This window comes from Rattus norvegicus, chromosome 6 (genome assembly GCF_036323735.1).
Source record: "Rattus norvegicus strain BN/NHsdMcwi chromosome 6, GRCr8, whole genome shotgun sequence".
Classification (NCBI taxonomy): domain Eukaryota; kingdom Metazoa; phylum Chordata; class Mammalia; order Rodentia; family Muridae; genus Rattus; species Rattus norvegicus.
The window spans coordinates 28,633,317-28,651,225 of record NC_086024.1 but is presented as its reverse complement, the minus strand read 5'-3'; the positions used below and the strand labels follow the sequence as shown (position 1 = coordinate 28,651,225).

At 43.4% G+C, this 17,909-nt stretch overlaps 1 protein-coding gene and 1 long non-coding RNA gene across 4 annotated transcripts in view; both read right to left on the bottom strand.

Moving 5' to 3' along the window:
* Positions 1–7,676, bottom strand: part of LOC108351183 (uncharacterized) — a 104,630-nt gene extending 96,954 nt beyond the window's left edge. For both annotated transcript variants that reach the window (XR_005486290.2, XR_005486292.2), the window contains exon 1: positions 1,606–7,676. This is a non-coding gene — a long non-coding RNA (uncharacterized LOC108351183). The remainder of the gene's footprint in view (positions 1–1,605) is intronic.
* Positions 1–17,909, bottom strand: part of Alk (ALK receptor tyrosine kinase) — a 719,891-nt gene that overhangs the window by 700,096 nt on the left and 1,886 nt on the right. The gene's annotated exons all lie outside the window — the stretch shown is intronic.

Genomic DNA, 17,909 nt, shown 5'->3' with positions numbered 1-17,909 from the left:
CTTCCCAGCTACTCTGAGCAGCAATCGTAGAGGAAGGAACTCATTTTGATGGAAGACTCCAGGAACAAATGGATCCAGATGAAATAGTACCCAAAAGCTCTGTGAAAAACCCTGTACTCAGGAGGCTGGGTCAGAAGGAACTCACGCTTGAAGCTAACACAAGCACCTTGAGGAGAAAATGCACCCCCCACCCCTGAAAAAGAACAAACAAACAAACAGAGTATCTGGACACATATATGTTATGTGTATGGAGTTCCATGATGAAATCTATTACTTTATATGTTAACAAAAAGAAATTCTACAGTATCTGGGCTCAATGATTTTGCTGCAGAATTATCATTTTTCTGACTGACACCCAACTGTCTGTCCTTTCCTTATAGTTTTCGTCCTCCTGATTTTAACACAAGGAGTTTCGTTTGCCTCTAACCCAGCTCTGCTTCATTCTGACCACTATTCAACATCACTGACACACACACACACACCCATTCTCTTTCCTTATTTTTTCCTTCTGCAGATGGGCTCCAAGAATAAATGAATGACTTTGTCAGCATCTTTCTCTTCTAGGTCTTTAGGACACTGTAAACTTCTTCCTACTCTAGAGTGCACTGGCAGACCCACCAGACACAAAACACAGCCTTTCTGTTGCTTCTGAAACATGTGATTCCACGGTACCCCTTGATAAGGAAGCTTCTCTGCCTTTCTTAATAAATGTTCTTGCCAGTGGCACCAGCAGTTCTGTCCCACTGTGTGATCGTGAGCTTTGCTCAAACTAAAAATGTTACCCCTCCTTTGTCCTCCTCCTTCCTCTTCCTCCTCCTTCTGGAAAACCCATTTCCTTTCAATAATTAAACTGTCAAGATCAAATAAATAACTCCTATATCTATGTGAACCTTGAGTTCTCTCCTCTCTCAATTCTGTCCCACACAGCCATGTGCATATCAGGAAATCTCATCTTCGACAGATGTCCCTACTAATTGTAATCATGCCAACCACTGCACCCTCAAAGCACATCCTCTTTCTGACCACCTTCTTCATCACCAATACCGCAGATTTCAAGGAAGCCATATGAAGATCGTTGACTTGAATTCCTTCCTCCTGTTTCTCATGTAGTGAGCGTGTCAGACCCATCTGTGATGCCTTCACTTCTGAGTACAACAGACTCTCGGGGCTCCAACCTAGCACCAGCTCTCCCTGGGATTGGAGACTCGCTATGAAAATATGTTTCCCGAGGAATCTTCAGCTTGCACTCAACATGCTCTTTCCCGATTCCAGACCTAAATACCTTCTTTTCTCTTTTCCCCCACAATAAGTGTAAATGATACTTAATAAGCCATCTTCATATAATTCACAATACTTGTCCAGTACAGTGTCTCAGAACCCCAATATTCCATAGATTTCTGGGCCCCTGAATAGTTCTACTTTCTTAGACACACAGAGAAAGAGAGAGAGAGAGAGAGAGAGAGAGAGAGAGAGAGAGAGAGATTGAGAGATTTTGTCTGCCTGACTCTTTCTTCCTTATCCCTCTTCACCCTTCAGCCAAGCATTTCTCCATTTCTCACCTGGAGATCATATTTTGCTACTGTCCCAAATCAGAAGGTTCATTACCTGACTCTTTCTAAGTAAAACGCCTCATGCCTTCCAAGACTTTTCTCAAATCACCTACTGTTGTGGTTTGCCTTGGAGTTCTCTTTGAATTTGTAAAATAAAGGCAAGAGCGCTAGATTTGGGCAGAGGGAGGAGTCAGGAGCGAGAGGGGGATTAGGTTCAGAGAATAGGGTTAGAGAAGACAGTTGGTGACAGTTGAGCCAGTAGAACCTGAGCAGGGGGGGGAAAGCATGGAACAGTTGAGATAGTTGAGAGAGTGAGAAATGAAGATAGGTGGGAAAGGGACTGGTTAAGCACATGATGGGGAACTGAGAAAAGTTAGAGGAGACAGGAGATGGAGAGAGGGGAGAAGCTAGGAGTCGTTGTGGGAGAAGGAGAAACTAAAGCATGGAAGAGTTGATATAGTTGGGAGAGTGAGTAATGAAAAAAAGTGGGAAAGGGACTGTTTAAAGACACGATGGGGAACTGAGAGAGGATGAGTTGGGAGAAAAGTTAGAGGAGACAGGAGATGGAGAGAGGAGAGAAGCGAGGAGTCGTCGTAGGAGAAGGAGAAGCTGGAGACCTGGCAAATAAAAGGTGCAAGGGATAGATGGTACTGGGCTTTGTATGTTTAAGTGGGCAATTATATCTTACCAATTGGATCTAAGATTATTGTGTTGTGTGTTCTTTTATGTGAGGGTTTGAGTGTAAGAAAGTGTGTGGCTGGGCTGTGTTTCCGCCAAGATATCTAGCAGATATCTGGGGCACTGAGGTGTAGGACCTAGCAGGGTAAAAGACAAACTTTACCGTTTTATTTTTATATTTCAACAACAACAACCTACTCCTGGCATTGTCTTGCTAACTCAACTTCTGTCTCAGTCCCCAAAGAAATCCATCAGTTTCAACAGATACCCTTTGACCTGATTCCTTGCCTTGGAGTAAACTTATTTTTTATAAAATTACAGGGCTATCCTGTCCTGTCTTAAAGGAACAGACTCCTTTCAACTCAACATGCACTAAACAAATCCATCTGTGTTTAGTGAGATGGATTTTTGGTATCTGAAGGTACAGAACAACTCTGTCCTCCATCACCCTGGTGATAGTCAACCCTTTGAGGCCTCCACTAAACCAACCATGAGAACCAGCTTCACCATGCTCTTTGCTTTTGAGAGAAAGATGATGTAATTTGTTGGAGATATTTATCAGTGTGCTCTGTCTGCCTTTCTCCTTAATTCATTTGTGAAATCGTCCTGGGAAGAAGAGATCTTTCTTTATTCAACTCGGTAATTGCTCAGTTAAACTGACCTAATAAATAAGTATTTTCTCAGGGAATATTCCAAAATCTATAGGCCTCCCTAAAATCTAGAGAAGGATACAAGAGAAAGTAATTGCTCCTTAAAACTGTGCAGGGGTCCCATGAACCCTTTGACTGAATGTTATTAATTCCTGCATTCATGGATGAGATATTACAGTGTAAGCAAAAAACAACTGAAAGAGAATGGGGTCGGTGAGAAGAGAGGGGGAAGTCAGGGCAAGCACAAGGAAGGACAGAAGGAAGGAAGGGAGGGAGGGAGGGAGGGAGGGAGAGAGGAAGGGAGGGACCATACCAGAGAACTATAGGCTGACCACTTTCTACCACAGATCATACAAAGTTTGTGTGGTGATTTGAATGAAAATAGCCCCCATCAGTTCATAGGGAATGGCATTATTTGAAGGATTAGGGGCTGTGGGTCCTATTGGAGTGGGTATGGCCTTGTTGAAGGAAGTGTGCTAGTGGGGGTGGGCTTTGAGTTTTCAGAAGCTCAAGCCAGGCACAGTCTGCTGTCTGTGGATCCAGATGTAGAACTCTCAGCTAATTCGCCAACACCATGTCTGCCTGTGTGCCACCATGCTCCCCAACATGATGATAATGGACTAAACCACTGAACCTGTAGGCCAACCCCTGACAAATAATTTCCTTGTAAGAGTTACCATGGTCATGCTGACTTTTCACAGAAACCCTAACTAAGACCATTAGGAATGGCTGGGGTAATCAATGGCCATCATACATTATCTCACCTCACCTGGGGCTCTTGTTAAAGACTTTCAAATGTGGATCTGAACTAACCATAAAACAGAGGCTTAAGGAAACTCCCTTAGAAAGGCTTGCTGATAATCTTTGCTAGGGTTTAGATTGATAGGCAAGAAAATAAACTGTCAAAAAAATTTTCACCAGTCTCTAAAGTGAAGACAGAAAAATCCCAACACTCAACAATGTAATATTCATAAATATAAGATATTTAATGACTGAAAATACAACCTACAACCAAAGGAAAGAAGATCAATATGAAGTGACATAGAAATGTAGATTGGATCTAATTAAGAGAAGGAACTTGAGGACTGGAGAGATGGCACAGTGGTTAAGAGCACTGACTGCTCAGGTCCTGAGTTCAAATCCCAGCAACCACATGGTGGCTCACAACCATCTGTAATGAGATCTGATGCCCTTTTCTGGTGTGTCTGAAGACAGCTACAGTGCACTTATGTAGAATAAACAAATAAATAAATCTTTTAAAAAAGAGAGAAGGAACTTGAAAATAGCTATGATAAATATTTTCAAGGATGTAGAGCAAAACATAGGCATAATGAGGGAAGAAATAAAAATGAAGCATCTAGAGCCATAAATAATAATGTATCTCAGAATAGATTGATTTAATCAGCTGATCACATACTCCCAAACATACAGGGGATGAGCTTTAAGGCTTGCAGTAAAAGCTACCCAAACAAGAGAGAGAGAAGACTGGGAAAATAATTTCGGGATTTTTGTGAAATGCAGCAGCATGTTATACATAATTATAATTTGATTCCTAAAAGATAGTAACAGGAAAAATAGAAAAGTTCCAAATGTGAGCTTGGAATTGCATTTCACACTTACAATCCCAGCTGCTCAGGAGGCTGAGGCAGGAGAATCACAAACCCAAAGCCTGGCTTGGAATACAAAGCAAGCTCAAGGTAATTTAATAACTCCTAGACCCTCTCTCAACCCCAATAGTAGATAATAGTAATAGTAGATAGGGGTCTGGGGATAGAGCTTAGAATAGAATGCTTGCTCAGAGACCCTAGACTCCATCCCCAGGATTAACAAGAGAAAAAAATTGATTTATTTCCCAATGTAATGAAATATCTAATCTCCAGATCCAAGACCCTCAATAAAAGCATCAAGCCACATTATTTATTAACTAAATTTCTGAAATACCATAAAATGAAATCCTAAGGGAACCAGAGAATGCAGGAGACAGACCAGAAAACACAGGTTAAGAGAGTCTCCGAGTCTCATCAGAAACTATGTACAAAGAATAACAATGGAGTAGCAACCGCTGAAGTGTCCTTGGCCCAGGCACATTCAGTGAAGATATCATCAGAAATGAAAGAACATCAAAGACACTCAGAAAACAAAAGCCAAGAAGATTTAAACGAGGACTAACACAACATTAAATATTAAAGGCAGAAGGAAAATATTGTAGATGGAAGCTTTCAGCAAAGCAGTATGTAGCCGAAGTGGCACAAACCCACTAAACTCTATTTATCCTGAGTTTTACAACCAAAAACTGCAGGGCAGCATGGAAACAGCAACTGGTGGGGGGTCGGCAACGTAAATAAAGCAGTGAACACTGAAGAAGAGAGCAAAGTTCTACCTCGGAGGAGGTAAGTCTTCTTTTCGTCTCTTCTCCTTGTGTCTGTGATCCAAATGCAGGCTTCTGTGATAGCATGGAGTTAAGACACTCAGAGAAACCCTTCTTCCTGTCTTGGAGACTGATAAAGAGTGTGAAAAGAAACCTCCATTTCTTGGTGCGTGCGTGCGTACGTGCGTGCATGCGTGCCTGCATAGCAGAGAAGTCCAAAGTTAAGATGGCAACAGAAGTAAGCCAGAGGGCCCTCCTTGCCAAGGATCCTGGACAGAGAATCCCTGTAGTCTCTCTTCAAAGGCCAAAGGCAACCTTCTCTGCAGTTAAAATCAGTCAAGGCTCCGCCTTTAAGGGAAATTCTTGATTGTTCTAGAAAATGTGCTAATTCTGAGTGGACTGGCCTCTGGCTTCATTTTTCTCTGAATAGCAACTCTATTGACAGACTCAAAGAAAAGTCTTTTAGGATGCCTGGGGTTCTAACACACCCAAGTCTCAGACCAAATAACACATTTTGAATCTCTGGCATACACTGAGGCCTGGTGGTGATACAACCACTTTGAAAACAAGTTGGCATATCCATTTTTATGAAGTTGAACATATATTTACCCATGCTCCAGCAACTCTATAATGGACAGAAAAGAACTGACAACATAGAGCCACAAAATCACTTGTACAGAAAAGATTCTTTCCAGATGTATTCAGGAAAGCTCCAGACAGGGTATGGCCAGTAAGTGATGATTAGAATAAGCCTACCACTGTATGCTTATACAGTGGAATACTATTCAGTAATAAAAAAGAAACAAGACACTAATACATAGAAATACATGTAATATTAAAATAAAGCGAGAAATGATGAACTCCACAGAGATAGGCTGTGTGGTCCATCTATAGGAACCTCTAGAATACACTAAACTACTGATACAGTCCAATCAGGAATGAAAACAAAGATGGTGGTGGTTCCTGGACCGTTGTCCAGAGCTCAGAGGACTTTGGGAGATCCATGGAGGCTCTAAGAGTAATGGAGTGTGGGAAAAGGAGTCTGTAAATCCCACAATAGCTCCAGAACAACTAAGGAGAGAAAGAAATCAGAAATCAAATCACAAAGTTTTTGGAGCAGAAAGTATGGGAGACCCTTTGCAAAAGCAGGCATAGGGAGGTGGGGGTTGATCTGGAAGAATCTGGGGGGAGGAGTTGGGGTGAATATAATCAAAATACATGCTATGAAATTCTCAAATTAAAAAAACTATATTAAAAACTGGTCTAGCAAGAATTTTTAATCTTTATGGATTAAAATTTTTATAGATCACTGAAGAAACGGCCATTCAGAGCCTGCCCCACATGTGGCCCATACACACACACACACACACACACACACACACACACACACCAAAACTAGATAAGATGGATGAAGCTAAGTGCATGCTGAAAGAGACCGGATATAGATCTTTCCTGAGAGACACATCCAATACGGAGGTCAATGCTAGCAGCAAACCACTGAACTCAACAGGACCCATTTTGGGGGAATTAGAGGAAGAATTGAAAGAGCGTAGCAGAGGATGGCCTTGTCGGGGCACCAATGGAAGGAGAAGCCCTTGGTCCTGCCACAATTGGACCCCCAGTGCAGGAGAATGTTGGGGGGAAGAAGGGGGGATGGATGGGGGAATACCCATATGGGGGATGGAGGCTTATGGACAGGAAACCGGGAAAGGGAATAACATTTGAAATGTAAATAAAGAAATCTATCTAATACAAATTTTTTCAAAAAAAATTATTATAGATCCCAATTAGGATGATGTGCGTGCATGCATGAGTGTTTGCGTGTGAAATAAATTAAACTGCACAGTTAAAGGAGGCGCATGTATATATACTTCAATAAGACCGGAAATGGTCATTATACAATGTCACCCTAGATATAGATGGAGACTTTGAGAACTGGTCAGTATCCTTCCAGGCCATGTTCCTTTACCTGGCTCCCTTGCCACCCCACCTCACTCGCACTTGGTCTTTTCCTGTGTCCAGGCATCTCCGTGACCAGAGCATGACTCCAGCTGTTGTCCTGCCTTACCTCTTATTCTCCCTCTCTCAGTCTCTTCGTGTTTCTATCACGCTTGGCCATTTTTATCTTTCTCTCTGCTTGAAAATTTAGTGATATTTCTACTCAACTTTTTCTTTCTTTTTTTTTCTTTTCTTTTTTTTCGGAGCTGGGGACCGAACCTAGGGCCTTGTGCTCGCTAGGCAAGCGCTCTACCACTGATCTAAATCCCCAACCCCTCTACTCAACTTTTTCTATCCCCCTCTAAAATATTCTTTTTTTTTAATTATTTGTATTTTTTTACAGTCCAGTCATTAACCCCCTCCTGGTCTACCTTTCCACAGTCCCTCATCCCATTCATCCTCCCCCAAATCCCCATCTCCAAGAGGATGTACCCATACACTCCTGAGCCCTCCCACCCCACCCACCCATCCCTACCACCACTACACATACCCTCTACCCCCTGAGGGGTCTCACTACTCCCTAGGGCCTCAAATCTCTTGAGGGCTGTGTGCACGTCTTCTCCCACTGAGACCTTGACTACAACACCAAAAGATTTTTAAAATCATGTTTACTGAATGTTTTTTATTTGTTAACATTCTAACTAATCATAAGAATCTCATTAAAAGTTATTTTATTTATAAGTGAAATTATTGAAATGGTTACAGGACTCACATGATCTTTACCTGTCGTGCTTACCTCTGGGGGCTAAAGACTGCCCTTGCAAAGGTTTCTCTTTCCTACTTCAGGAAGCACCTTTGACAAGTGCATCTTGGCCACCAAGGGGAAAATACAATCAAGAGTTGGAGAAAGGACTAACATTCGTTTGGTACAATGGGGTGCATGGGGCTCCTTTCCACAGGCTTTGCATTATGAAATTCTCACAATAATCTCGGCAGTGCTATTATTTTTTCTCACTTTACAGATAAAGACTAAAGCATAGAGAGAGGAAAATAAATAGCCTTGGTCCAGTAAATGATAAAGCAGGCCTTCAACCCCAGATCTGTGGTGTGTTCTATATTTTATTTGTGATAGATTGTTTTATGTCTGAGTCTCCCGCAGAGACAACACCTTGGGTAGGGAGTAAATAACATGTTCTTGACAGGAACACAACACAGCAATATAAAAGAACATTGTGACCAGATGGGGAAGTGTATCTCTGAAATGCCAGTACTCAGGAGGCTGAGGCTGGACAATCACAAGGTAAAGGTCAGCCTGGGGGCTGGAGAGGTGGCTCAGTGGTTAAGAGCACTGACTGCTCTTCCAGAGGTTCTGAGTTCAATTCCCAGCAATTACATGGTGGCTCACAACCATCTGTAATGAAATCTGATGCCTGGGGTGACTGAAGACAGCTACAGTGTACTCATATGTGTAAAATAAATACTTCTTTATTTTAAAACAATTAAGTCAGTCTGGACTGCACAGTAAGTTACAGGCCAGTGTGACATATAATAAGACTATCTCAAAAAAAAAGAAAGAAAAAGAAAAGAAAAAATGGAGGGGGAGGAGGGGGATGAGAGGGAAGAAAGAAGGGGAGGAGGGAGACATTTTTAGCAAAGGGGTGAACCTCACAAAAATCATATTCAGTAAAAGTAACAGGCACTTTTACTGAAGGCATCTTAGATTCTTTTCCTGTTATAATAAAATGCTCCGACAAAAGTAACTTAATGGGGAAAGGGTTTATTTTCACCCACATATCTAGGTACGGTCTACGGTGAGGAAGTCCAGGCAGAAGGAGCTTGAAGCAGCCGTTCACATCACACCCGCAGTCAGGAAGCAAAGAGCAATCAATAAACGCATGCTCAGCTCACTTTCTCTATTTTGTTCAGTCCAAGAGCCCAGGCAACGCTTCTGCCCACAGCTGAGATGGCACTCGTCACATCAATTAATACAGCCTAGAAAATCTCCCACACACATGCCCAGAGGGCCATCTGCCTAGGTGAGTCTAGCGTCCATCAAGTTGTGACTAAACAGGAACCCTCACCATTGGCATGAGTCCATCTGTATAAAGTTCAAGAACAGTCCCAACCAGTGGGTCGCTCGTGGGTCAGAAAGAAATGGTTACTTTGGGTGGAGAGTAGGTATGAGTTGGAACAGGATTTGAGAGAACTTTCTTGATACTAGAAAGGTTCTGTCTTCATCAGAGCAGTGATTTGCACATTGATTATCAAGCTCTATTGATACTCACAAACCTTTTGGCATCCCTATGTTTAAAAGGATGACCATTACTTGTAGGAAGAGTATTGCAACTCACTACCATGTAATAAAGTCTGGAATGGCTTACTACAGAGGGTTGAGAAACCCTGGGAAGGGGACACAGAAGCTCTGTCAGGATGGTAAGCTGATGGCTGAACCCAAACCTGACTCCAAATCTGGTACCTTGTACAGCTGCTCCTAATGCCATGTTTGGTTGAAATAAAGATTGGTCCAGGTAGGAACTTAGCATTTTCAAAAAAATTCTTAGTCCTGTTTTCCTATTTCCGTGTGTGTGTGTGTGTGTGTGTGTGTGTGTGTGTGTGTGTTCTAATAATCCAACTGAAGTGTGTTCCATACAGGTCATCTCATTCAATGTAAATAATGACCCCATGAGATAAAGGATACCTCATAATACCTTCCCTAAAGACCAATAGCACCAGCAATTTTTTTATTGCATAGTTTATGTATTTACATTTCAAATGTTATCCCCTTTCCTGGTTCGCCCCTCTCCCATCCTTCCTCTCCCGCTTCTATGGGAATGCTCTCCCTCCCATCCACCCACTCCTACCTCAACTCCCTGGCATTCCCTTGCATAGGGTATGATGGTTTGCATTTGCTTGGCCCAGGGAGTGGCACTATTAGAAGGTATGACCTTGTTGGAGGAAGTGTGTCACTGTAGGGGTGGGCTTGGAGACCCTCCTCCTAGCTGCCTGAGGTTGCTCAGTCTGCTCCTGGCTTCCTTCAGGTGAAGATGTAGAATTCAGCTTCTCTTGTACCATGCCTGCCTGGATGCTGCCATGTTCCCACCTTGATGATAATGGACTGAACCTCTGAACCTGTAAGCCAGCCCCAATTAAATGTTGTCCTTTATACAACTTACATTGGTCATGGTGTCTGTTCACAGCAATAAGACCCTAACTAAGACACAGGGGAAATGAGCCTTCCCAGGACCAAGGGCTTCTCCTCCTCCTGTATAGCAAGGCCATCCTCTCCTACATGTGCAGCTGGAGCCATGGGTCTGTCCATGTGTACTCTTTGGTTGGTAGTTTAGTCCCTGTGAGCTCTGGAAGGTATGGTTGGTTGATATTGTTGTTCTTCCTATGGGGTTGCAAATAGGACCAGCAGTCTTAAGGAAATTACACAAGATCTCAAATTTAGTAACATGTAAATTCCATAACAGACTCCAGGTCCTCTGGCTTCTACTGAAGATGTCTCTTCACCCTAGAATGCTGACTTTAATTATGTAGGCTGATAATGTAGAAAGGTCTACAAAAGAACCTTGGCCGTGCCTATGTTCATGAACCCATGTTCTAATGGAAACTGAGAGGGGAAAAAAGAAAAGGAAAGGAAGACTCAGTGTCTTAAATTACCCTTCTAGTTTCCCCTGGCTAGCTGCCTGAATTCCTTAAGCTCTCCCACATTTTCCTGTCCTCTGAGCCCACACTGCATCCCTTTTAGCCTTTACTCTAAGGGATTCCAGCCAGCGACATCCATGCACCTGCTGTTATTTGGCCAGGAAGGCAGAGTCCAAGGGCAAAGACTTAATTAGCCAAATGTTTAGGTAGATCTGTCCCAGGGGAGCTCTCCGGTCCTGCAATCTCATGCTTTCTAAAATATGGACATTATATCACCCGAATATGATAAAATTTCCCTAGGTGAGGACCCATGCTCAGAATGACTAGCTGGAAACATCACTTAAAAAAAATTCTGAAGGGGTTAAAATAAAAAACAAGTAGTTTTGAGAAATCCAGCTTACCGAAGAAGTTCCTGAGGGATTCAACCCACCCCCTCAGCACCTCAGCACCAGATCAACATTTCACTTCAATCCCTTCTCTGTATTAGTGATTTTCCTCATTGTAACAAAAACAACTTAAGGAAGGGTGGGAGGTAACTCACAGTTGGAGGGCATGACCCATCCAAGCAGGGAAGTCATGGCAGCAGATGTGTGGGGCAGTGATTATGCTGCATCTACACTCAGAAAGTAGAGAGATGAATGATGAGACACATCTTCTCCTTTCTATTCATCCTTACCAAAGGGCTCCATTCTCTATTCCAAAACGGAGATCATTTGCATCTTTTGAAGGCGATGAATCAGCCATGAAAACCGTTACCTATCAGATGTCACATGGCTACTGAAAAGCCTGTTTAAAGCTGTAATGCTTTCCTGGGGAAGCCTACCTGAGTCCCTCACAGGTTTAGAGTCTCTTGATGTGCTCAGGTCTAGTAACCAGGTTCTTGATAGCTTGGTAACTCTAGTAACTTGGTTCTTTACATCTCCCTCCATGTTCTTCACTCATCAGGGAGAAAGATGAGGCAGGCCTTCCGGTTTCTGCCTGTGCCCACCTGGAGCTGACCCTGTGACACAAGACTCTTTACCCAGATCCCCTAGGGAAGAGAATGGGACTCTCAGAAGTGCGGGCAATCCTGAGAGCACAGAGGAGACCACCACTTCTGCTCACATTCCTGGCCCAAGAGGAACCCACCTGGAGCCCTCTGGACACAGGAACCGAGGAGCAGTCTGGGACAGGATCCTTCCAGTTTCTGCCTGCTCTGGAGTTGACTCTGGGACACAGATATCTTTTTCCAGATCCTGCTGGGAGAAAGCTGGTCTCCACACACAGGAGGGTCAAGCCACTGTCAGAGACAGCAAGACCAGCTAACACCAGAGATAGGCAGATGGTGAGAGGCAAGGGCAAGAACCCAAGCAATAGAAACCAAGGCCACTTGGCATCATCAGAACCCAGTTCCCCACCACAGCAAGTCCTGGATACCCCAACATACTGAAAAAGCAAGATTTTAATTTAAAATCACAACTCATGATGATGTTAAAGGAATTTAAGAAGAACATAAATAACTCCCTTAAAGAAATACAGAAGAGCACAGGTAAACAGGTAGAAGCCCTTAAAGAGGAGAAAAGTGAGGCAGGCAGTGAAAAGGAAGAGCATAACTCCAGTTAAACAGAGTAAAAGAGACCTAAGCCTGGGCGTTCTTCACACCTCTGGACAAGACAAGGCATGAGCTGGACAGGTGACTCTCAATTGAGGGACATTTGCCATTGGGAAATTGTTGTTCTGTGTCTTGCTCATCTCTAGGACCACTTTAATGCTTTCCTGAGTTAAGGCTAAGTCTCTTCTGTAGAACAAATTATCAGAGTGTAAATCTGTAGTCACCTGAGTCCAAGGTCAAAAGACCTCTCGGCTGTAAATGAAGTACATCTCACGCCTTCATCTTCCCCCTCTCCTAATGGGACAGAGCTTTAGTAAGACAACAGGAACTACCTCTATGGCCTCTCTTCTCCAGTCCTTTGCCTCTCTTGGGAGTCACGGATGTGTTGCAAGAGAACCTACAGTGTCACTTTTGTCACCTGGGTCACCAGACAGGGTCACACATAGGGATTACACAGCCCCAGGTGGCACCATTCAGACACATGAAAACACACGTGGATCCCTCAGAATTGTAGATCACCAGATGCTGGAGTTATGCTGCTATTAGAAAACTCAGTGCTACACATTGGCAGGGTACTGTACAATCCATCAGCCACAAAGCTAAGGGTTCATAGGTATCATCCAATATAATCTCTAATACAATTGTCACCACCCACCTTTAGAATCACACAGGAACCATCATAATTTCCCTAGTTTTATAATGATGAAAGCAATTTTAAGGAATTTTTTTCAAGTAATGGTTAATGTCTACCAAACATTAGCTACATGGCCTTCTGACAAGCATGATACACTGGTCTACATGTCTTACTGGTTCATAATGTGCATTTTGACATGGTTCCTTGATCTGAGGACAAGAAGCATAGATCCAGGCAGCATCTATTACGGTACCTAACCTCTGGTAACCTCTCACCATATGAAGCTCCCAGGTCTACTTACTGCTTCGTATATACATGACCTTGAGAATGTGCTATCAAACATCTGGTTTGCACTTACTCTATTCACAAATAAAGCACAGAGTTGCCCTACCTGTTATACAATTAATAAAAATAATAATAATTGTGAAAGTGATTTATGAATGTAAAGTTTCATACAACTAGAGCAGAATACTAACAACAGGTATAGAGGAAGGAGAACTGTCCTTTACTAGGCTGGACAAATGCCATAGGCGAGGTCACCTGTCAGTAAGCTTTAAAAGTGGTAGAGTACTGGGAAATTTCTGCAAATGGAATTGTCACTCTCTTTCTATACCTACAGGCCAGTTGCCCCTGCCCTTCAACAGACAAACAGCTTCATAAATATAGTCTCTGTTAAAGATAACATGCTTAGGGTGGGGGCGGTGCATGCCTTTAATCCCAGCACTCAGGAGGCAGAGGTAGGCAGATCTCTGAGTTTGAGGCCAGCCTGGTCTACAGAGAGAGTTCCTGGAAGCCAAGGCTACACAAAGAAACTTTGTCCAAAAATTAAAAAAAAGAGAGAGATAATAGTCTCTCTGATTCACACACACACACACACACACACACACACACACATGCACATACATACATGGGCCTTTTTTCTGGTCTCTGAGGGTGTCAGATACATACATGGCAGACACACACCCAGGCAAAACATCCATATACATAAAGTAAAACATTTTTAATTCATTTGAAAGAATTTTCAAGTAGCCAATAGAGGTTTATCCAACATATGGTGAATGTACTCACCCCACTGGACCACCAGACCATAACCCAGAGAAAAGCTTTAATGTGAGAATCAGGGGGGAACGAAACCTAAACCTAGTAATTTCAACCTTATTTACTCTGTTGTAAAAATTTCCCAAGTTTAAAGATCCTCAAGTAATTCTTCTTGTCCCCTGGAGACACCAGTGCTCAAAAACACTCTCAGGAGTAAGCTCCTACAAGATCAAGATTTCTGTCCCCAACCCCCCTGCCCGTCATGGGTTTCTCAACATTAGAACTTATTAATTACAATTGATGTGGCTTGTCTGACCCACAGCTCACCCGACTCCCTGCTTGCTCCCTGCAGGTCCCATCCCATAGTCTGAATGGAATCCATTCGGAAATGGAGAGAAGGGTATCTATTTCAAAAAATAAGATTCTTTGATATCTAACCTGGAGTTCTCTTGCAGCAGGCCCATCCTATTACTTTTAAAGGATGCACTAAATAACTCGTGCTCCTCACTGACAGTCGCTCTCTTCAGAGATTTGTAGATTGTTACCATGGCTTTCCCTTCATCGCCATTTAGCCCAGCCATATATATTTAATTCTTTTCATCTTCCATCATAAATCAGTCCCTTCAGCTCTTAAATCAGCTTTCTGCTCTTCTCTGGACTGGCTCCAATTCTCCCAATTCACCTCCAATAACTGATATCCCTTCTGGGAGCTGCAATTTCCTTATATCTTCCTTTACTCTCTCTGCCCCTTTCAGAAATGAAATGAGAAGGGATAGGCAGATAGGTGAGGTCAAAGGTCAGGCTCCTGAATTGCATGCATCATCTCTAAATTACCCAAGTTTCTCTGGAGTACATATAAAGTCCCAAGCTGTGTCTTCTTCCCTGTGGGCTTTCTGAGAAACAGACCCTCCTATCCCACAACGTTCTCTAGACCTCAGACTCTGAGATTACAGAAAGAGACCTCAAAGCACCTACAAACCAGGTTATAAGCCAGAGCTATGGGCAATAGGCTAGCATCAGGCAGACCTCCTTGGAGGCTTTGTGAATCCTGTAAATCTCAGGAACTGCCTCTCAAAATGGGGTTCTCCCAGGAACTGTCTTGGGGTTTGAGGCATTGATCCCAATTATGGATTCACAATAATCCACAAAGGAAAATCACAAGGATGTCATTCATTACAAAGGCCCCCAAACATCCTTTTGTTCTGTCAGGCAGCCCAAACCTTAATCAACACCCCTGCCCCCTGTTTTGTCCTTACTGGGTTCCTCTCTATTTTACTGCCTCCCTATGGTTCTTCTCAAGTTTAGGAAACTCTCTTCAGTCTATGACAAACGGGCTCCGGCAGAACACTAACTACAAGGGGTGGCAGATCACATCCCCACACATTAACCCTATTGCTCCCCTCTTGGTGGGACCATAAACCCCTGGATCATTAAGAAAGGAACTCAATTTGTCCATTTTCCTTGTGTTTAATTGAATACCCTATGTCACAAAAGAGAAACTGTCCTATACCTAAGGAGCCATATGAAAAGAATAAACTCATCCCCCTCCCCAACAGAAGGAGTAGAAAAATCAACCCCAGTGGCAGAATGCGAGCCAGGATTTCTATACAAAGAGACAAATGGAGCCACAGTGATGTGTGCTGCCCCCACCACAGAATGCGGTATGTTACAACAGGATATGCCCACTCCATGGAAAGGTCTATGGTGGAACCTGTATCTGAGGGATGCTAGGGAGGCAGCGAGGCAAGAGGCTAGTCCTGTGTGGCTGGCTGCCTAACCTCAGACAGCATTTGTCCTCAGAGACAAGAGAGCCCATCTTGTTCAAGTGTGGTGGCCACAAGGCCTGAAGTGCTCTTCAACAAGCTGTCTGTCTCTCTGGAGGTCACAGGGAGCTCATCCAGTTACTCTTAGTGTCTTATTTGATCCCATCAATAACCATTTGATCCCAATCCTGCTGAAAAATGCTTGGCCAAAATTCCTAGCCTTTTAATGGCAGAATCCTGGCTCTTCCTGAAGCCAGCATTTCTATGTGTGTCAAATAGCATAAGGATTGGCCCTGCTGCTCCTCGGGGAGGACTTGGAAAGCTCACCGCCTCGCTGTATCCAGTAGCAGAACAGCTCTTGGGAGACACTCCTTTCTACATGAAGTTTCCCCTGAGCACAGTTTGACTTCTGCACACAGGGCTCTCGACTACAGTACTATGTTCTTCTAATGCATTATGTGACTCGGAGGCACCCACTGCAGCCTGTCTATAGTTGTTAAGTTTGAGGCTGGAAAATGATCCCCTTTGTCTGCCTTCATGTTCATGTGACATGTGACAACAGACTGCTGGAGTCTATGGTCATATCACAAGAGGTGATGGGGAAGCCCCAGCAATGCTCAAAGACATGAACATGGAAAAAAAACTGTCTTTCCAGAGAAGTCACTCTACATCCACCACAGAAACATTGGACACTAAAAGACAATGTTTCATGTATAAACCACAGAAGCCACAATGCCTGCCGTCAGAGCTCAGCTGTTCTTTTCAAAAGGTCCTTAGTGGGACAACAGTTTCATTCTTTCACGTCATTTCACTGAAGGCACTGCCAAGCTCCTCAGACCCTGCCTTTCTCTAGGCACAATATAAATTCCAGCATTGATCATAAGGGGCTTGTTTTAAGTCGTGCCGATGTCACCAATGCCCATGCCGAGATTCACATTCTGTTTCCCTTGAGGACCACATGCCAGTCCAGCTACTATGCAATGACAGAGGAGCCTCTGCTTCTCTGTATCTTTGCTACAGGAGAGCACTGAGTGTACGTGTAAGTGGTGTGTGTGTGTGTGTGTGTGTGTGTGTGTGTGTGTGTGAATTGTGTAAGCATTGTAGCTTTACAATGGACCCTGTTCAATGCTCTCCTTCCAATTAATACTAAACATTAGTAACCAGTGGAGCGTAAGAAGTTCATTTATTTCTGATGATGAGAACGACAGAAAAGAAGCTAGGTCCGCTCAATGGAATCAGTGTGGGCTTCTTTTTTAAAAACATGATTTCTCTTTCTGTGGTTTTTCTCATTCATTTACATTGCATATCTAATTCATTCACAAGCCCTTCCCCTCACGGTCTTATGAGAGAAACATTCATTCAAAACCACCTGGCTTGCCATTCAAAAGACACTACTGCAGAGTTGGAAGCAAATGCTTGCACATACAGCCTTAACTCGGTGAATTTTGGAAGAAATGGGGAAGTAAATGAAACAGAAACCTCACTCCAAGAGCCTCCAGCAGTGAGGGTCTGCACAGAACTCTCCTCCAGAGCAGCTGCCACACACATGCAAGCTAAGACTCCCAGGGCAAACAAAGGGGGAGGCAGGAGAGACAACTATCGCTTCTCCCCAAAGCAGGGCAACCTTAACAATTTTCATCGCTTTCTCTACAACTCTCCTGTCCCTTGTTCCTTAGTTCCTCTGGGACATTCCTGGGACATCTGAGAAGAGTGATAGTCTGAGTGTGTAAACAATCTGGGGGGTTGGAATCCAGTGTGGCAGAATAAATAATTAAGGAAAATAGAACCTCTGGGCTAGCCAGCACTGGGGAGGAGGGCCAGCGCCGGGCAGTTGGCTGAGACTCGGTATAAAGGGGAATTCTATATTCTCTGGGAAATTCTACCACATTCTCCAAACTGGCAGTAGACCAGAAGAGGAACAAGAGTTGGGAAAAAATAGAGCAATAGTTTGAGGTCTGGTAACTTGGAACTTAGGAGTTACAGGGGCGTTTCAGTCATTCTCAGAGCTCAAGAAGGAGGGCATCCAATTATGATCTAATTGGATCATGTGT